The sequence below is a fragment of the Triturus cristatus genome, chromosome 6 (assembly GCF_964204655.1).
Source record: "Triturus cristatus chromosome 6, aTriCri1.1, whole genome shotgun sequence".
NCBI lineage: Eukaryota > Metazoa > Chordata > Amphibia > Caudata > Salamandridae > Triturus > Triturus cristatus.
In genome coordinates, this window is record NC_140589.1 from 960,988,418 (window position 1) to 961,013,009 (window position 24,592).

A 24,592-nucleotide genomic window follows, 5' to 3' on the forward strand; every position below is an offset into this window, starting at 1 on the left:
ATTTACAAGTTATCAGCACATCCGCTATGCCTAGTAGTTAGTTAGCGGTCACAGTAGTTATGGTGTGCTCAAATGAATATGCACCATGCTACAAAAATAGTGTATAATAATTTTTGGAAAATAATGCGCATACATACAAACTTATTGGATACTCCAGAGCACTACACAGATGCAGTAATTAAGGTCCGCCAATATTGCACATACAATTTAATTATTTAGAAAGTACAAATACAAAGTTTGATGATACATAGGTCCATAGGTAAAAGACACTGATAATCACAGTATGTTGACACGCAGGTCAATAAATTAAGCACACAGCCGATACCTGTAACATCGTATTGATGACTTTTTTAAGGCTGTTGTCAAAAGGACATGTACATTACATGTATTCGATGAAAACTGCTGCACGGGTGGCACCTTGGTACCAAAGTTATATGTCATACGTAGTACCCCACCACCGGTAAGACATGGTCTCAACAGTGCCCATGAAATATTGATATGTCATGCAAACAATACTAGAGACTGTGCACACGCTTTGCACTGTGGGGAAAAGTCGCAGTTCACTAAAGAAGGAAAAAAGAGGGAAACAAACAAAACGCCCAGTGTTAACATATTTAGTCTAGTGCTTGTGACACATAGATTACCCACATTTTTATATTCATATGTGTACTCAATCAAAAAGTGCTACCCACATCACCAAACATGCTTCTAAGTGATCAGTTTCAGTACTAACCCCTAGAAAGAAACACTAGATCACCTCCGAATCCTTTTCAATGGGAAGGAGATAACTTATGCTCCTTCTTTCTTCTGTGCATGAGAACGATCAAAGACTCCAAAATTTAGGATCCTCACGACCTGTTTGAACTGGATACGTCTCTATAAGAGACCTCCAAAGAAGTCACTAAGTACTGGAAGAGGAGGAAAATATAGCAATGTATAAGACTCACTAGGTCTAAACTCTAAAGGGTATTGTGACAGCCAACCAAAACATAATGCAGTCAAAAATTAGGCCAACCACTAGTATTAATCCCAACCACGAGTCCAAAGAAAACGTAAAGGGTTTGTTCAATAGTATTTTTAAAAGAGTTAGATAATTCATTGAGTCTCAGTGTATAGCAAGCGATGCGTTAAACACTGGGCATTCAACACACATCCACTGTTTTTTATATTTACTAAGTGATCCTAATAATATTTAACAAATTTCCCCTAAATCAGCACACCCGTAGCACAGTGCGTAATATAACTCAAAGCTAAACGTACCTCGCACTTAGTCCGCGGTTCACCACTGAGTTAGAGTGGGAACATTGTAGAAGGACGTAGGCTCTATCCAGCCCGAAGTCCACTTACTAAAAGCCTACAATAAACAAATAGTAAGTCTTAGTCCAAACATTGCCAAAAGCACGTCGTACTTCTCTGTTTTGACAAAAGCCGCCAACAGCAGTAAATTTAGAGAAATACTCACCCATAGCAGCCCCTGACAAGTATCACAATGAAATAGTCTCCTATGGCCCACACGGTGGCCCCATCCTTATGCCACACCCGCAGCAGCATCAACATTGAAAGTGGAGTGAGAAAATGAAATGTGTACCAAACCATGGGCACCATCTATAAATGGTGAAATGTTCTAAAACCCATGGAAATAATGCAAATGAAATTGTATAGAGGACGAAGCATGCAAAATAAGAAATAAGTAAGTGGGTTGGTTGCATCAAATATGCACTGATTAGTCAAAATTACCATGACGTTGCAGGTTAAACATCACAGGCATGTAAGTCAGTGATGATAACAAATTGTTTGAAATATACATGTGTTAAAGAAGACAGTATAGTCAAATGGACCTGCCCTTATGGGCATGGCAATTGTTACATGATTCACATACATGTAAGTTTCAAGCAACATATTTGTTGAAATCAAACATTCTATATAATTTTCAAAGAAACTCTGCAAATGCATTTTACATCAAATATAGGCAGGTGTAGCCACAAGGTACACAATGAACAAATTATTAGTGCATATCTGATGTGATCTATAACTCGCATTTGACAATTACAACCAGTTCATATGTCTACTAGGTTGGGAATTAGGGATGCTAACACATGGTCATAGATTGCAACTTAGACCATCTCTAATTAAAACAGTCAGCACAGATAGTTAGCACACATAGGGGCCCTGATTCACAGAACTAACTTAAGACAAAATCCTAAACTTACTACCGTTTTGGTATTCACAGAAGGCACTTACTCATTTTGGTATTCACAGAAGGCACTTACTCATTTCGGTATTCACAGAAGTTAGGAGTCCTAACTTTAGGACTCCTAAATGCCTTCTGTGAATACCGAAAGCCTTAAAATTAGGATTTTTCTCAATTTAGTAGTCCTAAATTTAGGACTCCTAACTTTAGGACTCCTAAATGCCTTCTGTGAATACCGAAAGCCTTAAAATTAGGATTTTTCTCAGTTTAGTAGTAGTATAGTTAGGACTCCTAACTTTAGGACTCCTAAATGCCTTCTGTGAATACCGAAAGTCTTAAAATTAGGATTTTTCTCAATTTAGTAGTCCTAAATTTAGACTTAGGACTACTAAATTGAGAAAAATCCTAATTTTAAGACTTTCGGTATTCACAGAAGGCATTTAGGAGTCCTAAAGTTAGGAGTCCTAACTATACTACTACTAAACTGAGAAAAATCCTAATTTTAAGGCTTTCGGTATTCACAGAAGGCATTTAGGAGTCCTAAAGTTAGGAGTCCTAACTTCTGTGAATACCGAAATGAGTAAGTGCCTTCTGTGAATACCAAAATGAGTAAGTGCCTTCTGTGAATACCAAAATGGTAGTAAGTTTAGGATTTTGTCTTAAGTTAGTTCTGTGAATCGGGCCCATTGTGTCACCTTGTTCAATCTTTTAAGAAAACAAATAGCTCCTTGTCTCTAGTTAGGCGGAGATCTACTGACCTTAATTCAGTGATCCAAGTGGCTTCAAGTTTCCACAAAGAGTGTGTCCTCTCTCCACCTCTAGGATGGTCTACAGCCACCCCCAAGACATGAAATCTGATTTGTGGTAATTCCGCAAATCCATGGCTTGTGTTGAAATGAACCGCCATTCGATAGTTATTATTACCATTCCGAATTGCTCTTATATGCTCTTGTATCCTTTCTTTCAAAGGTCTAACTGTACTGCCAATGTAAATGCTGTTACATACACAAATGACACAATAGACCACAAATTTAGTATTGCAGTTCATGAATGTTTGAATTTTATATTCCATGGTAGTATTGAATTAAAACTTTTTTATCCTGCCCACAGTGTATGAGGAAACATTACAGTGTCCACATTTATAAAAACCCACTGGTGCGGAGCGTAACCAGTGTGTCTCTTCCTTTTGTTTTTTGGGATTATAATAACGGTAATGGTAATGGTAATGATAATAGTAACTGTTGAATGGCTGTTCATTTCAACACAAGTCACGGTTTAGCGGAATTACCACAAATCAGATTTCATGGCTTGTGGGAGGCTGTAGACCACCCTAGAGGTGGAGACAGGACACACTCTTTGCGGTAACTGGAAGCCACTTGTATCACTAGATTGAGGTCAGTAGTTTTGGGCCTAAATAGAGACAGGGATCTATTAGTTTTCTTAAAAGATTGAACAAGGTGACAGAATATGGGTGCTAACTATTTGTGCTGACAGTTTTAATTAAAGATGGTCTATGTTACAATCTATGACCAAGTGTTAGCATCCCTAATTCCCAACCTAGTAGACATGAACTGGTTGTTATTGCCAAATGCGAGTGATAGATCACATCAGATATGCACTATTAATGTGTTCATTGTGTACCTTGTGACTCTATTTAAGAAGATAAATCTGCCTATATTTGATGTAAAATGCATTTGCAGAGTTTCTTTGAAAACGATATAGAATGTTTGATTTCAACAAATATGTCGCTCGAAACATACATGTATGTGAATCATGTAACAATTACCATGCCCTTAGAACAGGTCCATTTGACAATACTGTCTTCTTTAACACATGTTTCTTTCAATATTTTTTTATCATCACTGACTTATATGCCTGTGGGGTTTAACCGTCAACGTCACTGTAATTTTGACTAATCAATGTTTATTTGATGCCACTAACCCACTTACTTATTTCTTATTTTGCATGCTACGTCCTATATACAATTTAATTAGCATTGTTTCCATGGGTTTTGGCTCCCATTGTTCAGTACACATTTCATTTTCTCACTCCGCTTTATATGTTGATGCGGCTGCGGGTGTGCTCATAAGGATGGGGCCACCGTGCGGGCCACAGGAGACTATTTCATTGTGATACTTGTCAGGAGCCACTACGGGTGAGTTTTTCTCTAAATTTACTGCTGTTGGCGGCTACCGTTACAAAAGAGAAGTACAACGTGTTTATGGTAATGTTTGGACTGAGAATTACCACTTGTTTATTGTAGGCTTTTTGTGAGTGGACTTCGGGCTGGATAGAGCATACGTCTTTCTACACTGTTCCCACTCTAACTCGGTGGTGAACCGCGGACTAAGTGTGAGGAACGTTTAGCCTTGAGTTATATTACGCACTGTGCTACCGGTGTTCTGATTTAAGGAAATTTGTTGAATATTATTAGGATCACTCAGTAAATATAAAAATCAGTGGGTGTGTGTTGAATGCCCAGTGTTTAAAGCATTGCCTGCTATACACTGGGACTCAATGGATTATCTAACTATTGTAAAAATACTATTTAACAAACCCTTTACGTTTTCTGTGCACTCGTGGTTGGGATTAATGCTAGTGGTTGGCCTAACCTTTGACTACATTATGTTTGGGTTGGCTGTCACAATGTCCTTTAGAGTTTAGACCTAGTGAGTCTTATACATTGCTATATTTTCCTCCTCTCCCAGTACTTAGTAACGTCTTTGGAGGTCTCTAATAGAGACGTAGCCGGTTCAAACAGGTCGTGAGGGTCCTAAATTTTGGACTCCTTGATCGTTCTCATGCACAGAAGAAAGGAGGAGCATAAGTTGTCTCCTTCCCATTGAAAAGGATTACGAGGTGATCTAGCGTTTGTTTCAAGGGGTTAGTACTGAAACTGATCACTTAGAAGCATGTTTTGGTTATGTGTATAGCACTTTTTGATTGAGTACACATATGAATAAAAATATTTGGTTAATCGATGTGTCACGAGCACAAGACTAAATATGTTGACACCGGGTGTTTTGTTTGTTTCCCTCTTTTTTCCTTTATTGATCTGCGACTTTTTCCCACAGTGCAAAGCGTGTGCACGGTCTCTAGTATTGTTTGCATGACGTGTCAATATTTCATGGGCACTGTTGAGACCATCTCTTACCAGTGGTGGGGTACTACATACGACATATAACTTTGGTTCCAAGGTGCCACCCATACAGCAGTTTTCATCTAATATATGGAATGTACATGACCTTTTGCCAACAGCCTTGAAAGAGTCGTCAATGCGACGGAACATGTGCCAGCTGTTTTTTTTCATCTATTGACCTGCGTGTCAACATACAGTGATTAACCGTGCCTTTTACTTATGGATTTATGCATCATCAACCTTTGTATTTGTACTTTCTAAATAATTAAATTGGCTCTGCAATATTGGCGGACCTTAATTACGGCATCTGTGTAGTGCTCTGGAGTATCGAATAAGGTATAGGGTTAGGTCATTCCAACAGACCGTGCAGATGGGTACACCAGATATGCTCTCTTTAGCATAGAGGCTAGTAGTAGATAACAGTAACTTTATTAACAATAGTAATGTTATGAACAATTACCATAATTACATTTTTTTTATTTTTCGCTATTCTAATAGTGCTCATTGCAATAATATGTCTCATCTTTCTTACAACTGCAGTTCATGTTTTGTCTGCAAAGATTTGAGCTTTTCAATCAATATTCAAAAGTGAAATATTGTATTTAGTCTTTGTGACACTTTGGGCATGCATGCGTGACAAACAAAAGGTTTAGATCTGTTTCCACAATTTCCTTGGGAATTTGAGGGTCATGTTCCAGGTTACTGACAACATCCATAACTCTGGAGGTTTAGGAGTTTGGATGTGGTAATGTGAGCTAGCCAAATAGACCTACGTTTACTGCTCATATTATGAAGTTCTGTTCTAAATATCAATCAATCAATCAAGCATTTGTATAGTGCGCTACTCACCCGGAGGGTCTCAAGGCGCTTGGGGGAGGGGGGTCCGCTACTGCTCGAACAGCCAGGTCTTGAGTTGCTTCCTGAAGGAGAGGTGGTCTTGGGTCAGGCGGAGGTGGATGGGGAGGGAGTTCCACGTCTTGGCAGCCATGTAGGAGAAGGATCTTCCTCCTGTTGTGGCTCTTCGGATGCGGGGGACAGCGGCGAGGGCGTGGCTGGTTGATCGAAGGTGGCGGGTGGGAGTGTAGAAGGTCACGCGGTCGTTGAGGTATCTTGGGCCTTGGTTGTGGAGAGCTTTGTGTGCGTGGGTGAGGAGTCGGAACGTGATTCTCTTGCTGACGGGGAGCCAGTGCAGGTTTCTCAGGTGTACGGAGATGTGGCTGTGTCGGGGAATGTCCAGGATGAGGCGTGCTGAGGCGTTCTGGATGCGCTGGAGTTGTTTCTGGAGTTTGGCTGTGGTTCCGGCGTAGAGGGAGTTGCCGTAGTCCAGTCGGCTGGTGACGAGGGCCTGGGTGACCGTCTTCCTGGTTTCGGTGGGGATCCACCGGAAGATCTTACGTAGCATGCGTAGGGTGTTGAAGCATGATGCGGAGACGGCGTTGACTTGTCTGGTCATGGAGAGGGAGGAGTCCAGGACGAAGCCCAGGTTGCGTGCGTGGTCTGTTGGTTTGGGTGCGCTGCCAAGGGCAGGGGGCCACCAGGAGTCGTCCCAGGCGGAGGGTGATGATCCCAGGATGAGGACTTCCGTCTTATCTGAGTACAGTTTCAGGCGGCTGTTCGTCATCCACTCGGCTACGTATTTCATCCGTTCGTGTAGGTTGGTTCTGGCGGTGGCTGGGTCGTTGGTGAGGGAGAGGATCAGCTGGGTGTCGTCGGCGTAGGAGATGATGTTGAGGTTGTGTTGGTGTGCGATGGCTGCGAGGGGGCTCATGTAGATGTTGAAGAGGGTGGGGCTGAGTGATGATCCTTGTGGTACGCCGCAGATGACTTCGGTGGCCTCGGATCTGAACGGGGGTAGGCGGACTCTCTGTGTTCTTCCGGCGAGGAAGGAGATGATCCATTCCAGTGCCTTCTCCTGGATACCGATGTTGTTGAGGCGCTGCACTAGGGTGCGGTGGCAGACCGTGTCGAACGCCGCGGAGAGGTCCAGGAGGATGAGGGCCGTTGTTTCCCCGTTGTCGAGCAAAGCTCGGATGTCGTCGGTGGCTGCGATGAGGGCGGTCTCGGTGCTGTGGTTGGCCCGGAAGCCGGACTGCGAGTGGTCGAGGGATCCGTTCGTCTTGAGGAAGGTGGCCAGTTGTCTGTTGACGGTTTTCTCGATGACTTTGGCCGGAAAAGGAAGGAGCGAGATGGGGCGGTAGTTTTTGAGGTCGGTGGGGTCCGCTGATGGTTTCTTCAGTAGGGCGCTGAGTTTGGCGTGCTTCCAGCTCTCTGGGAAGGTGGCGGTGTCGAAGGAGGCGTTGATGATGTCCCGCAGGTGGGGTGCGATGACGGAGTCGGCCTTGTTGAAGATGTGGTGAGGGCAGGGGTCGGTTGGAGATCCTGAGTGGATGGAGTTCATCGTTGGTGTCTTCGGTGTTGACTGGGGTCCAGGCGCGGAGGGTGGTGGTGGGGGGTGTTGTTCCGGTCGTAGTGTGCATTGGCTGTGTGCTGAAACTGTTGTGTATGTCTGCGATCTTGCTGTGGAAGAACGAGGCGAGCGAGTTGCAGAGGTCTTGCGAGGGCGTGATGTCGTTGTTTCCGGCGCTGGGGTTCGAGAGCTCTTTGACGATGTTGAATATAAAGTCCCACTAGATTAGTAGGAACTGTATAACAACCAATAACCGTATTATCACTGATATAACCACCTCTACCATTAACTCCATCATTTCCATCCTCATCAACCCTGCCTGTGTAGTTTAGTGTGCTTCCCTCCAAAGATAAGTTCCAGGTAAAGGTCACCAATGATTAATAGAAAGGTATTATGGGAGCAGGTGGAGAATAAAAAAACTGGCGCACCGGTGGTAATTTAAAAACAAAGTTTACTGATGGGAATGACTCCACAGGGAACTAAATGCCATTATGGAAGCACCAGTGAGATCATCAGTGATATCGTCTCACTGGAAACCCTTAGAAACCACTGAAACAAATCCCAGACGTATGACCAAACTTTACATTTTAGCTTAACAATAAGACTGGAGAGGGCTTCTAAAGCAACCCAGGAAGAGGTATTACCAGGATTAGACCAGTACACTCCCTTGATCGTGCATTATGGTAGATCACTTAAAATAAAAGATGTTGCATATACGATGCACACCAAATCGACCCTTGCAAGTATTCTTTACTGCTGGAATTCTAAGAATCACCGCCTTGATGGTTTTCCATCCGACCTACCGCACTTTGGCAAAGACAACAAGTCTGTGGATAGCTAAGTTATAAAATGCACCAAAAACAAGAATATCCATAGTTACTTCATGATGTAAGGTACTCTCTTTACTGTGGGTGCGTATAGGGGGTTTGCAACACTAACTAAAACTAGCTGTGTAAGAAAATTGGTGGCACATTTTACCAAGGAATCATCTAGCTGCATTATGCCATAAAATCAAGCACTTCTGTGTTTACACATTTCTGGATAAAAGTTGTAGTTAAACACATTGAATTCTTAGGTGACTTTGCCTAGTTCCTGTATCATCCAGAATTTCCTTCAACTTCACTGGGCTTTAGACAAATCACCATGGTGCTTTTTCTTTATTCAGTTGTTTCCATACAATATATTCAAGTCTCTTTAAATGCCATTTTATTATCAAACTTCATTTAATTATACTATTTTTATTATGGTCTGGCTTGACAGTTTAGCTGTCGCCAGGTAATTATGTGGAAATCATCAGAAGAGGGGCTTTGGCTCTGCCCACATGTTGGGAACCACGAGTACTTGTTTTGATTGAGCAGAAACTGTGTGCTTCCACACACAAAAAAGAGCTCGCTCTCCACACAGCTGTGGTCATTTTTGTTTATTTAACCAGCTGCCTGAGCTTTGACTTTCTGGAGCAGGCACACCATTGTATTGCTATTGAAGTGTCTAGATAATGTATTACTTTTTTCTAACAGCAGCACAAATGGGAGGAGGGCAGTCATTAATGTACATGAATGTGTAGGTCTTGTTTGACATAACATTAATAAGTTAGACCTATTGGCATTGCCAATGCTTGTCTGTTACTTCTTCACTCTTTTTAAAAGAAGCGTTGTGCGAGGCCTTGTTCTCCTGACCCAAGTAGCCTGGTGACCCAAAGTCGTTATTTTTTTTTATTTAAGCCAGATAAATCTGGCCTTGCGTCTTTGTTTGGGCTTGACTTGGAAGACTTACTCCTTTAAGCACCCTCTCTCTCTTGAAAGCAATGAGCAATCACACATGATCATAGTGTGTCAACTGAAAAGAAGCTGCCCTTGGGCCACGACTCTTTTTTACCCCCCCCATCGTCCTCTTGAACTGACTAAAAAGTTAATGTTAAATTGCATGCTATATGTCAGTCAGTCAGTCAATAAATCTTTATTCGGCCTAAACAGCTAACAACACCAAGATAAAACAAATTCACTGCATCAACTTACAGTACAGATTCCCACATGTATCATAAAATCAATCAAAGCAATTATGTTAAAACAATACAAGTTTACAAATGTTCTAAAACAATTTATATAAAAAAGATCATTCCGGGCGTTTGTTATATAAAAAAGGACCCAAATCTAGGCTAACAACAATTCCATAAGAAACTCATTGCTTAGTGTAAAAGCGCTTCTTATAAAATTTAATACCACATAGCAAATATTGAACGTTTCTAATGCTCTGCAAAAATGCAATTGCTAACCATGTTTTCTAACATTTGCCTGGTGGAAAATAGGGATGAAATCAAAGCAGTGCAGGGCTGAATATTGTGTGCAAAAGAGCATGAAGTGACATGCGCTTTGAATGGATATGCTGTCACAGGAGCATGGTGACACATTTCTAAAAAAAGGTGCTTTGCAAAGGAGAGGCTACGATAAAATGCAGTGTGTTCAATCTTAAGCGAGTTAGATAAAAACAATAAGTGGAGAGCATAATAAAAAATATAGGTAATGGTCCATCCCTGGAAATGTACAAAAAATCAATTTACCTGATTATACTTGGCATGGATGCAGTACATTTCCCCCTTTGCTCCATGCGATATTCCTGATACCACTGATTAGTTCTCGCTTTACACCCAGATTTCCCAGTTGATAAAACCTTTTCTTGACATGTGGAAGCCATGGTATGTGCTGAGAGTCATCAAGTAGCAAACAATCCCCAAGGAATTGACTAACCAATCCTGCTTCTTGCTTGACCTCACAGTAAATCCATAAGATTAGGGGGGTAAGGCCGATCATATCTTCCAGATAGGTTAAACCTGCTTCCTCAAGACAAATGATGGACATAGTGCTTCTTGGGGCCAACAGCATCTGTAGATAAACCTATTTTCTGCATGTTGAAGGATATCTGCATTACAGTAGCCATAGATGCCTGCCCTATATGACCCAACTGGGATGCACTTACTCTTCTAGATATAAAGTGATTACTTAACTGGCTCCTGATGTAATGCTTGTGCAAATTTAAACACCGTCTCATTAGTTTAGCCAAGTTGTTGGTTTCCCAGAGTTAACTGAGGGTTTCATGTGGGGTTGTATTAAATAAAATCCCCAGATCACTAAAAGTCCTGCTTCTGCCTAACGTGGTACCCCCCAGGCTGTGGGCCTTAATATTTGGCTTGGCAGGGCCATAGGTCATAATATAAGATTTAGTAAAATTAACCTTTAGGTCAAAGTACCTCCCTAAATGATAAAAACGAATCCAGTCAGATTTGAAAACCATTAGCTGTTCTTAAAATGAGGACTGCGTCGTTGGCATACAATAGGATGGGAATTAAACAGTTTCCCATTGAAGGCATATCTATACCCTTCTCCATAAAAAATCTATTAACATTATATAACAGAAAGAGAAACAGTGCAATGATCGAACCTTGCTGTACACCTCTATGTGCTCTAATTGAGGAGGTTAATTTGCCTGTAGTGCCGTATCAGATTGTAACAGAAGTTTCGGCATGCAAACGTTTTAACATAATCGACAATTATTTTTTTACCCCCATTTGCTCCATTATATCCCATCATTTACCAGGTCAAACGTGATCGACAAATCCATAAATGCTAAATGAAGAGCCCTTTCATTCGCTAAAACATACTTTCCAGCCAAAAGATACAAATTTAAATATTGTTCCACGGCACAAATACCTGGGCGAAAACCAAACTGAATTTCTGACAAGATCTTGTTTTCATCTGCCCAGGCTTCCAAACCCCACAGGATAACCCTCCTTGGGTACTAGAGTCAATTAGAGAGACTGGACAATAGCAGCTGGGCTGAACTCTGTCCCCTTCCTAAAATTTGGGATGACGATCGCTTGACTCTAGGAGCCTGGAAGAGGGCCTACCATAGCAGCTCTTATCATCTTGGTTATTATGGGGGCCCAGAGGGAGATGTTAGCCTTAAAAATATCAACGGGGACTCCATCAACCCCTGAAGTCTTTACTGCGATCCTTCTTCATATTACCCTGGCCACTCCATTTACACCTATTGTATTCTTAAATCCGTGGAGTTCAGTTTTGTGTAAAAGTCATTCGTCCTTTAATTCAGAAAGACCAGAGTCTATCTCTTCTATGTGGAAAATATCAGAATAATGTTAAAGACTCCACCCTGCATATTGTAGGATCCGTGAAGAATGGGCGATTTACAGGCTCCCAAAATCTCATGGAATCCCTTGCCCTACCTGCTTCTATCAGGTCTTTCCAGGTCTTGCACCTACTCACTTTCTTAAGTGCTTCCAACGTCTATATGTATATGTGGCGTTCTTGCTTAATCTTCTGAGGGCTTCTACGGTTGAGTGAAGTGCTGATTCAGCTCTTTATGAGCGGCCAAACAAGTGGTGTCAAACCATCTAAAAGGTTTTGCCTCAGTGGGGGCTGATTTAAACAATAACATATCTGATATGGGCAGGCATATGTTTAACTTCCCTGGATGCCGCATGGGCCAATTCGGCCGACAGGCATGTTGTAAAGGCCTCCTTATTACCACTAATACGTTTGGCAATAAAAGTGTCTGGGACCACCTTATTCCACTTTATACTTACATCTTTAGATTTAGAATAATCACAGCAGCTTTCGTTGGGAGTCATCCTTATTCACAGTTATGTTCCAAAGTAAGGGATTGTGATCACTATTGCAATTACTAACAATCACAAAGCCTTTAGAAAGCCACAGAGTTCTGATAAGATCAATACAAAATCAATTGTGCTCCTTTTCGAACTTCTATGAAAGGTAGGGCTTTGTTAAGTGACCGCCTCTTTAAGAAGATTAAATTATATTTTATGCCCTTATTTAAAGATTCACCGTACACACACAGAATGACGAAAATGGTACATTTAATTGTTTCTTTGATTGTTAAAGCCACATACATGTCGGGCACAGAATTCACAAATTGAAACATTAAAATCTCCCCCCATCCAAAAAGTGGTACGGGGTCTTCTTTTACAAAGGTTTTCTAAAAATGCATCATCCTGATCTATCAACTCTCCAGAATTATGGTTATAATTGTTATAATCAAAATGTATCAGTAAAATGTTGAAAAAGTCTGGAGGGAGAGAAGCGTAATCAGGAAAAATGGTAAAGACCGCTCTTTACTGGCATTAATCAGGTTTGCTTCAACAGTTCCCCTTTTGCTCTACTTCCTGGTAATAATTGTATATTTTGGTGCGAGCGCCAGTGATGTTCCAAGAAACAAGAGCTAAGCCCTTCTCCAGCCCTGGAGAGGATGGAAATGAATCGACACTAAGCTGTATGTCATATTAATAACACAGACCCAGTCTGCACTGCTGTATGTAAAAAAAACCTACTTTTGCGTCACTTAAAATTATTCAATAAATTGTGTGCTATCATGCAGATAGATTTACGAAATATATTTATTTTTCATATAATTTTATCATAAATTTGTTTCTGAACTTCATTGTTTCCCTGTTAAATTACATGCATTCCAAGTTCATTAAGAAATTCATCTCCGATATTACACCAAAACCCCAATGCATTTTTGTCTTGTATTGTTCTTTATCTGGGGAAACTTGTTCGCATGCGACTATTACATCATAACTGTAAACAGAAATGGTGTCAACACAGGAGACTAAGCAAATACACAAACAAGCTCAAATACATGTCAACTCTAGACTGCATATTGTTAATGAAATGTAGATAAACAGTAGTACGACTGCATAAATGCAGTATCACAAGGAGAAACGCATGTGGTTGTCGGAGTTGTGGCATCTCTATTTATTAACCACTTTGCTGCTAAGCCCCCCGTGCCAAGCCTTTTGAGGTCTTACCTAGCTATTGCGTAGCAATCGCAATGCGAGACTCTAGTAAGGGGCTCCCAAAAGTGCTCCCAAAAGTGGATTGCATGGCGAGCACGCGCACAATCACGTGCATCGTGCCGCCATGCAATCCACTTTTGGGGAAGCGCTTCAGCCCACTGGCGCGTGCACTGGCAACGGGTGTGCGGTTCGCGTACAATGACGAGCAGAGGCGCCATATGGCTTTCCTCTCTCGTCATGGTGCGCGCACATCGCACACCACTCGCCAGCCAGCCTGCTTTCACTTTTGCGCCTGTCTTGTTTTTTTTCTCACCCCACCTCTCCTCTCTGACCATGCCTCCCTCCTCTCCTTCCGCCCCCGCAGCCTCTCGTCCTTTTCCCCTCACTCCTCCACTCTGTTTTCCTAAACCCTCCCTGTTCATCTTTCTTCTCTCTTTCTCCCCGTCTCCGCGTCCCTCCTTCCTCCGCGCTGCCTCTCTCCGCACCCCCGTACTTTATTTTTCACCCTCCTTCTTTGTTCCTTCCTCTTTTTGGCTCTCCGTTCTCTATCTCGTACTTGCTCTCTTTATGACTTGCATTTCTTTCTTTTTGTCTCACCCTTTTTCTGCTCGACTTGCTTTAATACATACAGCACCCTCCTTCTCTTCCATATTCTTTTTCCTTCACTTCTTTTCTTTTCGAACAATGGGAGAGATGTGGGTGGTGGAGGGAATTGTCCAAGAACAGGGAGAACGTGCTTGAGATTGAGTGAAGTTTATTTTTTTTTGGGGCGTTTGTGCTTGTTGTGGTTCTTTCAGAGCTTGGGTCGAGCACGACGAAGCACTTTCAGGTGGGTTGCGACGTGCGAAGAGAGGTAAACAATGTTGCACGGAAAGCAACATGTTGCCATTAGGGTTAGCCGTTTTGTCGGTGGAGTTATCGGAGAAGAGAGCGGACACATGTAGAGTTAGAGCTCCATAAAAAATGCCTAAAACCACATTGCCTTCTGTACTTGTTGTGAACTGATGTAAATAAAACACATTCACCATGGAATTATCAGTTAATTCTAAATTAATTTGCGCTATCATTACCCAACTCAGTAGTAGTGTTTTAGTTTCTTCACCCGCAGGCTTCACAAAAAGCTCAGCAGCAGGCGGAGGAAGCGTGCGAGTTATATGAATACCTTTGGAACCCAGGCCTTTCAAGTTACAGATTGTCGCAGTAGGTGTTCAACCCACTGGAGTACCTCGCAGTCTGAAGCAAGGGGCGGAGTTAACGACGCCCGTTGCCACGCGTTCGCCTGTCACAGGATTCTAACCAATGAACAAGCACACACCTGCCTACGTATAGGGCCTCGCCCTGCGCCTGATGCTCACGCCACGATACGTAGGAGGTATCCCGGCAACGCCCAAGCGGTGTCCAAAGTACTTGGAGCAGCTAGAAAGAACAAGCATTAGCTTAGCCAATAGGTCTCGCTTTTGGGACCTTATAAGTATTTAGTTATGCAGCACAATATCCTTGGTGCAATAACATCAACTGTTGCATGGCTAAAAACGTATAATGTCCCGAAGACGAGACCTATTGGCTATGCCAATGCTTGTTTTGGCTACTTGAGATAGTTCACGCTTAGGCCCCCATTACGTTTTGTCTAACAGCCTGGGGATTCTAAAGGTACCCAGGGTTTGTGGATTTCCCTCGAGGGAACCGAGAAATTGCCCAAATTACAGCTACATTTCGGTTTTTGGTAGGTAATAGGAAAATGTGATGTTCGCAGGGGATTCTGGCAGTAAAACTTTGGGGGATCCATGCAAGCCACACCCCCCTAGACTCCCCTGGGTGTCTTGTTTACAGAAATGTCTGGGTTAGATGGCCGCCGAGACCGGGATTAAAAATGCAGGTGACCCCCTTGCATAACCAGGTCGTTTTGTGATCGATAACTTTGATGCCTCCACAATATGTTTTGGGCCCTTCCCTGTCACTGGCACTTGATCCGCCCACACAAGTGAGGTAGCTTTTTTATATGGAGACCAGGGGGAACGCTAGGTGGTAGGAAATTTGTGCCAGTCCAGTGGTCCCACAACTTTCCCGCACAGAAATGTAATATGTTTTGTCAATGAATCAAATTTACAAGGGCTTCAATGTAAGTAAACTTTGTGGGATCCACACAAAATATATCACATATTGTTCCCTTGGGGACCAGTTTCCAAAAAGATGTGATGACAAAATGTGTTCACTACAGAGAAAGTATGCACTCACAGTAAAAAGCAAAAAAACACCAAAACATTACTGCACACCCATTCACTAGTCAATCCCAGGCATTCTGGTTGGATTTGGCACAAGGGTAGTTAATGGATCTGGCTGAAGAGGGGTGATGCCCCAAAACCAGACACAGGATGCTTGTTTACGGTCCAGGGAGAACCTGTCTTTGCAGTTCGGGATGGACTGTTCCAATGAGAAATAGGGTCAAGACTGATTTGCATAAGGCTGGGTCCAAACTGGAGTGGCGTAGTGAGCATAAGAACAATGGATTAAACCCAAATCTTTGTGCCTGGGGGTGAAAGTTTGCATTGTTCAGCATTCCATCCATCATTTGTTCCTTTTGCTTTTGTCGCTCTAAGTGTGAAGGGTATGCTCAGACGTGGGTGCTGTGCTCACTACACCCCTGGATTCAAGCTAGTCTGGCTGATGAGGGGTGATGCCTCAAAAACGGTCCCAAGATGCTTGTTTCTGGTCTCGAGGGGACCTGGTTTGGCAGTTCGGGCTGAACTGTTCCCATGAGGTACCGGGTCAAGACTGATTTGCATATGGCTGTGCCCAAACTGGGGTAGCGTAATGAGCAAAAGAACAATGGTTTAAATCCAAATCTTTGTGACTGGGGTGAATGTTTGCATTGTTCAGCATTCCGTCCATCATTGGTTCTTTTTACCAAGCTTGCTGATGGCATATTTCATGTAAATGCATATTAATTCTTAATATAAAATATCAACAACAACCTTTGTCTTTCATTCTTAAAAGAATGTTTCAGCATTGATTATTGAACCTGATCTATCAGAAATTGTGATAGATTCAATCAAGGAGCACCAAAGTCCATGTGGGGACTGCATTGCTCACGATCCTAGCCGTTGGCACGCCTCATGGATAGGATCTCTTACGATAAGTTTGCATGCCGACACGGTCATGCCACATGTAACAGATTTTGAGAAATTGATGAAAATTATAAAAAAACAGTGTTTTATTAAAAGCAATCAATGTGAGTGGAAGCTCAAAAGCCTCATTACAATGACAGTGCCCAGTCTGGTAGTAACTAGGCAAAGCCTACCAGATCCCTTGGTTATTCTACATAAAAAGTACACTCAACATATTAGGCTTCATGGAGCTGTATAATAACCATTCCATAATTAGGCGCAATCATAAATTACACGTCAATCAGTGTTACTTGGTCTATCGTTGAAATATTCGCCTTGAATCTGCCCGGTCAGTGTTTCCATTGTAGGTACGCTGCTATCTCTACAAGACATAGGATGGAGCTGTCCCAGGGGTGGATTGAGAATCCTACCCACCATTATTGGGTAATAACTCTTAGACTGGAAACTCTGCATTTTAAATTCACATTCCCTATAGCCGAGGCCTGGAGTTGGGATCCTCCGGCATTCCTGGTGTGATGGTTTTTAATTACGGAGCACCAGTCATTTTATTTCATTCTGTGCCCTTTATTAGGAGCCAAGACGTCTTTTTTTATCCCACTTCTGGGCGATTCGAATCTGAGACTTCATAGAGAAGGGTTAATATACTTGCAATCTCTAGGCTCGCAGGAGGTATGTTTTTCCATATTACATTTTATAACTACTGCCTTTCATATTTGGAAAAGATATGGGGGCATATTATCAAGACAGGCGATAAAATTATCGCCGCTTTAGCGGCTGAAAACTGCCACTAAAACGGCGATAATGGGCTTGATAATACGCTCTATGGAATTCCAATTGAAGCCCATGTTAGATGTGAAGGACATCTAACCTGAGCTTCAATTGGAATTCCATAGAGCATATTATCAAGCCCATTATCGCCGTTTTAGCGGCAGTTTATTGCCGCTAAAGCGGCGATAATTTTATCGCCTGTCTTGATAATATGCCCCATGGTACCTAATGTATTATTCTCTGGTTAATGTATTTTATGTGCCGTTTACATGCACAAAGTACTTTTAAGACATCTGGATCTTGGATGCTTTTAATGAAATTATGTGTTTTTAACTTTTTGTAATATTTTTATTTCTGTGTTATGCTCTTACGGCTCTTGGCTGACTAAAGTTTACTTTGACTTGACTTGACAGTGCCCAGTCTGGAAGAAAGTTTCCTGTAGATGTGAGATCTGTCTCACGTACAAGCAAACACACACGCTTCAGGAAACAAGCTGGCTGTGGTGGAGTTGGCTGTAGTTTTCACAACTTAAAGGTTTGGGTCACGTCGCCGTGAGTCACTTGTCGAACAATGTGAACAGAAGCAGCCATTTTGGAGTTGGTATAAAAGGGCTGTAAAACCTAAATAATGTTATCTTGTATGCATAATAATATGTATATTTAAAAGAATACATGCATGTAATGTAGCTATGCGATGTGGGTCACGGGGCAGCGAGGCATGGATGTCAAAGTAAATGTAGAAAGATTCCTTGACTGATTTGCTGCTGTTGTGTATGAAATGAATTGGTTGCTGTTGTGAGGGAATAATGTAATGAATATTATTTCTTGGTGTGTTGAATAATGCGAGAAAAGAACCTAAGTTCACCAGGGGTGGGTAAAAGAAGCAAACTTGCATGTCAGTGAGAAGTCTGGTTTCTATCATTCTCATACAAAAGAACATTTAAAATGTAAGCTCAATATATGAAAAATGGTGAACCACAATAGCCAGTAGCATTCAAAACAAGTTTCAAGAAAATAGAAATGTAAACATTGGGGACAATAGAATTGTTTGATGCAATTAATAAACCCCATGGGTTGAAGTCACTATTAGGCCTGGGCGAAAATTTCGTTCCGTTCGCGGAAATTGCGATAATTTGACATTTTCCCGTTCCGCGGAAAGCGCGAAAATGTCAAAATTTCCGCATTCCGCAGCTTAGTGATAATTTGGTTCTTGCTCGCGCTGTAAAATAATACATTCTCGCGCGCTCGCGATCGCCATATCTGAATCTCTGCGTTCGCCGACAAGTTTTCTTGATCCGGTCGCGTTCTCCATGAGATGTTGTATTGTTTTTAGCCATTTGCGCTGTCTCGCGGCAGTTCGCGCCCGCAGTGATGTAATTTGGCGAGCCGCAACCATGCAGAACATCTTGCGAACATGCGGGAAAAAAACGTCCGCATCTTCGCGATATTTCCGCGTGTTTGCGATAATTTTTAACATTTTCGCGATAATTTGCGAAAGTGGATTTTGCAAATTCCGCCCACCCCTAGTCAATATACAAACCCCGACTTTTTAACCCGGCCATGGAGCCCGAGTCCGCAAACCCTCAATGAGCTGTGCTTGTTGACTTACACTACCTGAATTGATTTCTTGCATATCCAGCCTTCCCTTACTTGACATGTGGGGCCAATTCACAGAGATATTTGCACTCATAAACCAGATTTATGGCTGTATTTATGACTGTAAGGAAAATAAACGTGTACACATACACTTTGTGGAAAATTAGCCGCACTAAAACAAGCATTGGCAAAGCTAATGCATTTAGCTTGCACTGAGTGCAGAGCTCTGCAGCCACCGTGGAGGAACTACAGGCAACTTGAGGGGCTAGGTGAGAGCAGCTAGTAAGCAGGCTAACCTCCGATGTAAAGCCCCTGCCAGGACTAGAGATGCCTCTTCGACTACCAGCAGATCTGTGCTGATTGTGTCTGCAGTAAGGAACTCATTGGCAGAATCAGAAAAACCTAGTCCGTCAGCTTTTGTGGGGCCTGGAGCAAAGAATGTGGTTTCAATTCCAGATTCCCAACAAGACCGAGCTCTGTGACCCTTGGCAATGACTTTCCCACTCTCTCCCACCGTTTTCGATGATCATAGCATTTGGGGAGCACATCGTAATAATTCAGTTCAGGGTGCACACTGTAACAACTCTTTCTATACCGTGCTTAATTTGTAAAAAAAAAAAAAAGTGCCAGGGCCCTTCTTGGGAGGCTACTGCAGCTTGCACCACCCATTGCCCTTGTTAGGTCTGCCAATGACAGTTTGAACACAACTACTAACCATCACTCTCCTGTAAGTGTGACAGTTCAGTCTATTCTAGGCCATCCAAAGCTATAATAATGGCGTGAGTAGCAGGTAATTTTCTATGTAATGTATATTGATATATTAAACCCTGTTGTTCTCATCTCAAAATTAACCATACAGCACCCCCATGTGGTAGACTGTCATTAGAGCCGGTGCTGACAATTTAGTGCCGGTGCCAAGCACTGGAAATGCCCGGCTCAAATTAAGCACTGCCTCTGTGCGTGTAGTAGACAGTATTGTTGCTCCACCTATACCAACAATAAAGGCCCTGCAAAGGAGAAAGGACTTGCCTCTTGGGGCAGACAAGAAAGAATGCAATATCCATCCAGTGGCCGAATTGCACCATGACATGTAGTCAGGAAACCTGCTTTCAATCCCAGCTTTCCATCCTGACCAAACTACCTTCGGCAATCTTCACTGTGCCTCCTTTTTTTATGATCCTCACATATGAGAGCATCTTGAAACAAATCAGTTCAGGATGTGCACTGCACAAAATCTCTCTTGTACATGGGTTGATCCGACATAATGTTGCTCTATCTATAGCAATACAGGCTTATACAGGAGGCACACGACATCTGATTTACCTTTTGATTCAGTAAAACAATCGTCAGGGTGTTTTAGTGGTTCACTAAGTGCAATAAATGCCACTCAGCGCAATTACATGGTTTATTGTGCTAAAGTAAAACAATCCGAAAAACAATTTTTCAAAATGTATATGTACATACCTCAACTGTGGGAAAAAAAGTGTCAGTCTGAAAAATGGGCAGTAGTTCCAGGCTGAGTTAAGAGCTGTTATGCTCTGTCTCTTTGGGAATACTCTTCCAGGCAGTATGCTCCAAAGGCAGGGTCAAGGAGAATTATGGAACCTGGCTCTCACCGCCTCACTACCAATGCCCTGTTTGTGATGGTGGAGAGATGGGAGACCCTTGGGGGTCAGGCACATGCAGTACGGCCTTAAGGTCTATGGGCCCCCACTTTCCACACACAAACAACTGTCAGTGCAGTGCTTAATTTGAGCTGGTGGTTTCCGGTGCTCTGCACCAGCAATTAATTGTCAGCACCGGCTCTAATGACAGTCCACCTCATGGTGGCGCTGTCTTTCATTTTAAGATGAGCACAACAACTGTGTTTATTAAGTCAATATACATTGAAAATGAATAATACTAGCCTCTTGTGCCATTACTGTATCTTTGTGTGGCCTGAAGTAGTCTGAATTGTAGGAGTGCGTCGGTTAGGTGTCACGTCAGTACTGCCATTGGCAGTGCTGGGAGGGTATGGGTGGTGCAGACTGCAATGGCCGTCCGAGAAGTGCCCTGGCACTTCATTTTTTTTAACAAATTAAGCACTGTGAGTGAGTGCAACTTGTCAGCGTGGGCACAGCCTGTTTCATAGATAAGACTATGAATACCAGAGCCCATGCTGTGAAACATGCCATGGATGCCAAAAGCATTCCGCACAGGCGTGCCGCAAAGGGCTTCTTCAAGGAGCAGGGCTTGGAGGACATTTGCACCGCCTGTCCCCCCTTCTGACGTTGCTGATCAAAGCCATAATACGAAGTCAATGGCATCAGATAACCATATGAGAAATACCATCACCCTGTGTGGACCACGAGTGCCATCACCAGTGAGCTAAACCTGTCTGTAGCCAGATGCTGAAAAGGAAGCCACGTGATTTTTCCAGATGGTTTTCGTGAGAAATGAGGTCAGAGTTACAGGCATATTCTTGCAAAGTTTTGTGAAATCCACAAAGCCACAAAACGACAGTCGTGCAAGGTCACAGCACTGTGTGTGTACATTTCTGACACTGAGCCAGGCTTATGGTGTTCAGTTGGGGATGCTGATTGGGGATGATGCCGTCTCAACGCTTGGTGAAGTGTTAAGGACAGTGGAAATAGATCTTGTGACCCTCAACAGGCCAATATATAACCCACGCACATCCATAACACTTCAGGTACTCAAAGGGAGATTTTCGACTTACTAGAATTAGCCCTTGATACTTCTGATCGAAAATGTCAGCTCCTGTGAGTGAAAAATCTATAGACGTGGTTTAGCAGTGTCTGGAGATGAACGCCCTGACATGAGGATTTTAGCTGACGAAACGAGCAAAGCTATTTTCTAGCGTAACTTTTGGTTTTGCTCTCACAATCCAAGACAGTATCAAGCTTTGTCAGAGAAGAGAAAACACAGTTGATAAAATGCCCCTGCCAGTAAAGAGTCGCGTTCTAGAATTGCCACTCTCCAGTTGCCACTGCACCCTTTTAGTCCTGGGTAACAAAGATGTAGGGTGAGCTGACTGTATTAAGAATCACATGCTCACCAACAAATCGAGCCTGCTGTTGCCCAGTGTCCACTATTTTCTCTAAGACAGCTGGGAAAGATATTGTACAGTACCGTTGTCTTTCAGATTGCGTGTGTAATAAATGGGGTTGCTGGTGGAGGGGGTAAAACCCTCCTCAAGTAGGAACCACAACGAGTGCGTAGCAAACAAGGAGCAGTGGCATGGAAATACGCTATGGCACCGGGGAGGTACAGGCATGGCGCGGCGCCACAGCGGCACCAGGATCTTCAGCGGGTCGGCCACAAGCCACAGTTATCCCGCAGCCCTAGTGGAGTTCTTTCAAAATGGGAGAGGGTAAGGGGTCACACAGTACCACGGTACCATTGCTGCTGCTGTTGCTCCTGGCGTTAGGCTGCTCCTGCTGGCTCTCACTTCGTTCTAGTGTCTTTACCTCACGCTATTTACATCATTATCACCTCTGCACTCCGTAAGCCGCAATCTTTGTCAGGCAGAAGTCACAAGCAAACCCAAAATTAACCTGTGCTCAATCCCCTGTTAGCTTAGAACAGCGCAGTCTGGCATAATTTAGAGGCAATATTTTAAGTATTTGGGCAACATACAGGGAAAAAAAAACACAAAAGGATTCCACACCAAGTTTGAAAAATAGAGTAATTTTTAATAAATAAAACAAGACCAAAACAACAAAAATCCAATTGGTATATCCGGAATATGCAGGTTTAAAGATTTCAGTGAAAACAGTCCGAAAAGGCACAAAGAACCAAGTGTTGATATCTGGGCACGCCGGACTGGGACAAAGTCACAAGTTCAGGCCGCCCACAATGGAGTGCGGCCAGCTACTGAGACCCCATTAGGCCTGATGAACAAAGCACCTTCAATCCTGGCTTGCAGAGCTTTTCAAGAATCTGCATCAAAGATGCTTCGTTCAGCTGAGGTGATGTGTCAATTCTGAGAAGCTGCGAGGCTGCTATGCGAAGTCAGTCGGCGAGGCTTCTTTTGACAAGGGATGCGAGGCTGCGAAGGCAATGTGGGTCTTTGCAGCTGGTCTGATCCCCGCAGCATCGGTGATGTGTTGGTTCTGCTTGGGGTTGCGCCGCACAGAAGAGGAGATGCGCCAGTACTGCTGGGTCCATAGAGGCTGGCAGAGCACCTTAGGCCCACTTCCAATAGTCCAAGGCTGGGGTGGCACTACTTGGCAGGGCAGAATCACAGATGTCAGAGTCCAGGAGCTGGGTTCACAGTTGTTGTAGCTTTCTGTCCCTGACGTTCAAGGCAGGAGGCCAGACATCTAGCAATGGGAGTCACTCTGGAGTCCTGGGTTCAACAGATGCACGCCCATTCCATCTCACTCAGGCAAGAGGGCAGCAGGTCAGCACAGCAGGGTAACAATCCTTCAGAGCAGCAGTCCAGCAGAGTTGCAGTCGTTTCAGCATCACAGTCATCCTTCTTCCTGGCAGAGTCTTCACAGGTTCATTAATGTACTGAAGAGGTGATGCATGAGGTCCAAAATTTATACCTAGTGCCCCTCTTCTGGAAGGTGGGATATGCTTCTAGAAATTCCCTTTGAAGTCTCCATGCATCCCCTGTACTGTCTCCAGACTAACTACATGAGGTATGCAGCTTTTTGTGTGGAGGAAGAACACAGCATATTCAAGTGTAAGTATGGCTTTGCCCATTCCCCCCACCCAACTTGCCAGTGATGGCCCATCCAGGCACATCTAACCTCTCTATTCTGTTTGGCTGTCTACGAGAAATACACAAAGTCCAACTGTCAACTACACCCAGTTATGTGACCAGAGACAGGGTACAGGCACTAAATGGCTATGACATGAAAATGCCAACTTTCTGTTATGGTTGTGTGTTATAGGAGGGGTCCTCAGTCAGGAGGTATACATAGAACATCACTCACACCATTCACATATCACTGTATGTCTGGGATGCAAGTGTTGATTCAGGAAGCAACAGAAACATCAGGAGAAAGTACCACAACTCCCAGAAACTATTGGAGTTGAGAGGAAAGAATTTCCTGAGTGCAAACACTTGATTGGCAACAAAATATAAACCCCTCCCATAAAGCAGGCCAGTGCTTGACAATCCGTTTTGGTTAGCAAGCACAGTACTTGGATTTTAACTATTGTTCCTCTATGGCGAATCTGTCTCACCCGTGAACTTCCTTGCTTTGAGGAAAGGTGTGTGGTGTGCGTTCCTCACCGGCAGCGTCTCATGCAGCAGCGGTCTGTGGAGGAAGTTCCGTGGGGCGGAAAGGCGGGGCGGGGGAGGGGCAGGGTGGGGGGTACTAAACACCGGAACATGGATAATTGGAGGTAAGTAAGCAATTAAATAAATAAAACGAATTTCGTAGCGCGCGCTGCACCGCATTATGTGATGCAGGGCATGCTGCGAAATGCGTTTTATTTATTTAATTGTTTACTTACCTCCAATTATCCATGTTCCCCCACCCTGCCCCTCCCCCGCCCCGCCTATCCGCCCAACGGAACTCCCTCCA